The sequence below is a fragment of the Seriola dumerili genome, unplaced genomic scaffold (genome assembly GCF_002260705.1).
Source record: "Seriola dumerili isolate Sdu_G_001 unplaced genomic scaffold, Sdu_1.0 BDQW01000066.1, whole genome shotgun sequence".
Classification (NCBI taxonomy): domain Eukaryota; kingdom Metazoa; phylum Chordata; class Actinopteri; order Carangiformes; family Carangidae; genus Seriola; species Seriola dumerili.
Window position 1 is genome coordinate 2,568,974 of NW_019174321.1, and position 5,173 is coordinate 2,574,146.

A 5,173-nucleotide genomic window follows, 5' to 3' on the forward strand; every position below is an offset into this window, starting at 1 on the left:
TGAAGCCATGTTGTGCCCAAACAATGGATACAGCATTCTTTATTTATTTATTATTAATCAAATTAAACAAGACGAGCGGCCGGTTTCGATACTATTTCAGCTAATTGCCCAGTTCTCAGTTCTCATTCTCACATCTTTTTCCACAGCTCTCCCTTTGTAGACAAGGTGCCAAAAACAGTATCACTAAGCACTGTGGATCTTTCTGTATTATTCTTGTCATGTCTAAATAAAGAGGAAACAAGCTGTAAGAAACACTTGTGCAACGGACACCTATGACTGCGTGACTAAAAGACTTTAACAGATAAATGAAGCCAACTAGGGTTTATTCTTGTTTCTAGATACTGATGCTCATTTCTAGAAAACTAAATTGGGAACAGCTGGCATTATCTCACCCCACAGGAAAATTTGTTGAATGACTTGTTAAGACAGATGAGCCTTCAGTGGTAAGGTCATACTGACTAAGGGTGGTACAAAGAGTCAGTGAGAACTGGTAGCTTTCTCTTTGTGTTATTATACATTCCCTCATTATTTGGAAAGCAGAGACAGGAGGCAGACAAGAAACAGAGGAGACGTCAAATCAACATTATTTATTTTGTGTTGTGCTCTGCATGACATGTACCTTAACAAGGCACAACAGGAAAAACCTAAAGCTTTACCTAGGGCAAAAATGAGAAATACCTCCCAAGAATGGAAAAGCTAACAGAAGCTTGCTCCCTCAGGGGTTCATGTGTTATACTATTCGTTTTTCCATTCAGTGTTGGTATTTTCTGCTGAGCTGAGCTGGAACCGCACTCTGAAGCAACTTATGGCAGAGCCAGACCGTCCAACTATGCCCTGGTTTGGCAGTCAGGCGAACCAAAATGGGAGCGGGTCTGTGTTCTGGTTTTAATGCATCTTCTCAGTGGCGAAATCATATTTTCCAAACCATGAGCGATCTGGTTAAATGATCATTTCATCAACAAGGAGCCTGCTTAGCCCTCTCATGTTCAACATACTCTTCAAAGGAAAATCCTAAACTTAAAAGAATTAAATCAGATTTCTTTATGTTTTTCTCACTAGTAGTTTCCAACTCTCCCAGAAAACTGAAATTAGTAATAGTATTTGTAATATTATATTTTGTTCAGATTGAATCACATTTACAAATTTCAGTTTAAGCAATAAATGTAAAAGCTTCTGTTGTAACACTGACAGTTTGTGCCCCCATGTTATTGTTCCATACCACTGCAAAACTATCAGTGTCTTTGCTTGGTACAAATATTTAGGAATTATTCTCAGATTACTTTTATTTAAGCTTCATATTTCAACAACTTGCCCTGCCCTGATGCTGAACTGTAGGGATGTCCTGTTTATGCATTCATCTTCTCAGTGCTTGCATGCTTTGGACACTGCATTAGATTTATTGCAAACAGCAAGGCTTCCACTCCTCTTCTCTTTTCCTGTTCCTCTCATCAGGTCGACTATTCCACTTTGTCCTCCCATCGGTTTAAGGCGCAGCTCTGTTGATAAAGCCTTTCTTGTTTCAAAACCACCTTATTAGTGAAAATTCATCATTCATCAAGAATGTGTAAAGAGGGGTGTCCTGGTGTCTAGGGCTTTGACATGGTGGCCGTGTAATTAAAATGTCATTGGTTTAAGTTTGACTTGGGACCTTTGTCCCTTTATACTATGTACAATCAAATATTCTGCTGACAAAAATGCCTACACAAACTACTTTTAAAAAGTGCAAACTGCTTGGTCCTTTGTTCCTGGACTAATTTTTATGATTCCCAAAGTCTGCATTAAATGAGTTAAAAGAGCTTGTATGTGACTTCTCCCTCTGTCTGCAACCTTTTGCAACTCGATACAAAACTGCAGAAAGTGGGCACTTTCCAATGCATTATAAATGCATGATTCATCATTAAATCATCAGAACATTTTTGACCTCACCAGTAGAGAGGAAGCTGCTTGATCACCATGACAGAATTTCCTGTATAGACGTTGTGTGTCATTGTTGTTGTCCCTGTTAACCTGGAGAGTCAAACGTTTTACCAGTTGCAGTTAAACAAAGCACTTCTCTGAATTTCAACACTGAGAAGTGCTGAATACGAGTGTTAGTACGTCTGCCTCACATTTCAAAAGTCGTATGGAACCAAGTCAAATGTAACCTGCTATTATCTGATATGTTAGCACGCCCACATTTAAGATTCCCTTGTTAAAACCTCAGGCTCAGTTTCCAATTCCTCATAATCACAGCTCCATAACTTTGTGTTGAAACAATACCCTGTTAGGAGCCAGATTGTAAGATTAAAGGATACCACTTTCCCAAACATTGCAAGGATCTGATTAGACCCTGATGTAAACCTGTCTGAGAGCTTTGTGCTTTCTCTGCACTGTGAGAGGACACAGGTTTTGTTCTGCGCTGCAAGGACCAGTAGTGTATATCCTATTGAGGCTTAAGATCTTTTGTCCCTCCCCTCTGTCCAAGAAATACCAAAGCAACCTTTAAAATGTTGAACTTTTGTTTAGAGCAGGGCATCTGTCGTGCCGTCATCTTCTGTTGAGGGGGATATTCTGCATGAAAACCTCATACTTCTCAGCTGACTGGTCTGCCGCAGAAAGATTTAATTCAGTAGCTTTAATAGTCCGAAGAGGGAAATTGGTTTGTGGTAGTGAAAAGAATCTATGGCATAATTGTTGGAATTACAGTATTCAAACTAGAAATTAAATGTTAGAGATTATTTCCTGATGGGAGATGGTCTGCGTTCCTGGTGGGAGGCGGTCAGGATGTCTCTTCTGTCTCTGGATCTCATACTTTCCAATCCATCAGACGTCCGTGATGGCTCTGGACTTGCTGGAGCTTGTTGTGTTCTTGTAGTGAAGAGAATTTCCTCCATCTGAGCCTTTAAAGCTGTGAGTCACCGGGGCAACGTGCAGGGCAACGGTGCCAAGGAGTTGCCTCAGCGCTGTTGTTGCTTTAGTGCCACAAGAACGTTTTGTTGCCAGGAAACATTTTAATAGAGCTGTGACCCTGCAACCAGTGTGTTACCTGCTGCTGGGAATGTAACCCAGCCAGGCTGCACAACAGACCAGTGTCACCATCCTTAGACTTCACTACCTGATGCAGGAATTGTTTAGGTGTTGCCTCATTGGCCCCGTTCAACAAGCATACGCACAATAACTGTTAAACTGAGGTTGCAATGTGATTTTAAAGACTTGCTTTGAAGAGTCCTGGCTCTATCAATACCCATCAGTCGTTGTAAAGACAGCTGTATTATTGCCTATTAAATATAAGATTGCAGCATCAGTTCATAGGCTTCAGATGAATGGATTATAATGAATTCTTTTTGCAGCTTAGAAAGTTTTTTAATTAGTGCACAGCAGATCAGCTGAACAAATGTTTACACACAAGCAAACGTGGAAAAACATGAAGAGTAAAGAATGCTTTTATTTGGGCTTAATTGTTACTGTAAACTTACCAAGAAATATTATATTATTACAGACTCATAAAATAAAAGCCTTTAAAAAAAGAAACGTCTTCATACAAGGATCTGCACACTCTATTTAGTTAGAAGGTAAGTAGCAGTTAATAATAAAAACAAAGCAAGGATAGCAGTAAATCTTTAACAATGAATTTTAAGTGCCTTTACTTTCATTTTTCCCTTTAAATAAAATGAAGATGTGAAATAAACTGAAGTAATATCTTCTTGTTACTGGGTATGTATATCTGTAGATTATTTTTCATATCATGTAAATCATCTCCCGAACAAAAACTGCAAAATTAAGAAATACATTTAATATATCAGAACTATCCTTTCACAATTCAGGCTCTTCTCTTATGGAGCTGAACAGAGGTCGAGGTCCAATCTTACCAACCATCTATACGTCCTCATCCGGGGGAACATTGACAAGATCATGTGACTAATGAGAATTAGATTGTTCCTTCATGTGTCTGATTTGTGAGACTGATGGACACAGCAGCTGCTCAAGTTGGCAGAAGAGAAGAATTCTCCCTTTTCAACAGGAAAACCTTTTGATCTCTGAGCTTCGGCTCATTGGAAGAAAGTTTTCCATCTGAAGTACGATGACAGGACGACTGCCAGCATCTAGAAACTGACCAGACAGTACCCATTGTTGTTCTTGTTGCTTTTTTACTTTCAGATTTATTTTTGTCTACATATAATCATCTAATATTTCCAATTTGTCTTACCAAAAAAGGATCTGCGGTTTTTGTCCTCTTCACATTTTAGCTTTTCTGTTCCAATCGTCCTTTAGATCTGTCTGCTACTGAAGTAAATGATCCTAAACCTCAGGCTTTGAGAGGAAAATATTATGATAAAGTTGGCTTTCCCTGCTCTGATAATTACAGCTCTTACTGAATGTGTACTGCTTGAGGGTAGAAGACGTGATGCAAAGATCACGGCATTTTATCATGACTCATTCTCTAGTAGTCATCATGGCTCCACGTCCTCCCAGAGGCCTGGGGTGTTAATTTGATAACATGAAAGTAAATGAAAGCACTCCTCGATGTGCAAACAGTGAACGGGATCATGGTAATTCGATGGAATATAATCTAACTTGTTGTTTGGATACATGACTCATGCACCTCACAGGTTGAATATTTGCATTCAGTGTCAACATGTGTCTAACCCTAAAAAACCTCCAGGTGTTTTACACTGTTCCAGATGGGAACATGAGGCTTACGTAGCCTGGTTCCGAACCTCTGAATCACAACTCTTGAATTTTTTCTTCAGTTCAAATAGGTCTGGTATTGTGCTCATTGACAGCAGTTCCCAGTGTAGCAGTGCTGTTATTGTCATAATACTCCTTTTACCTAAGTAATGTAGTGACCAGCACATGTGATTGGTCATTTTAAAGTGTTTTTATTCACATGATGTAGGTGGGACGTCATCAATCAGGTAGTAATGGGAACATTGTGAAGTTTATTGAGCATCATAACTTGTTTGAAACTGAAGTATATGATCGTTGACACGTCAGATAGGATGTCATGTAATTTAGACATGCTGGCCAGTTTGTGTATTTGTAATAAAACAGCATTTCTTTACCTAAATTTCAAATTGTTTGGCACTTTGTACTTCCAGTCGATGCTCTTATTATAAGCAAAGATACAACCTCTGGGTAAACCATTTAATCCACATCTTCTCCACTCACACATAAAGGATTTACTCTCCCAAGG

General features: G+C 39.1%; 1 protein-coding gene across 2 annotated transcripts in view; it reads left to right on the top strand.

Moving 5' to 3' along the window:
* cenpp (centromere protein P) overlaps positions 1–5,173 on the top strand; it is a 100,241-nt gene that overhangs the window by 57,147 nt on the left and 37,921 nt on the right. The gene's annotated exons all lie outside the window — the stretch shown is intronic.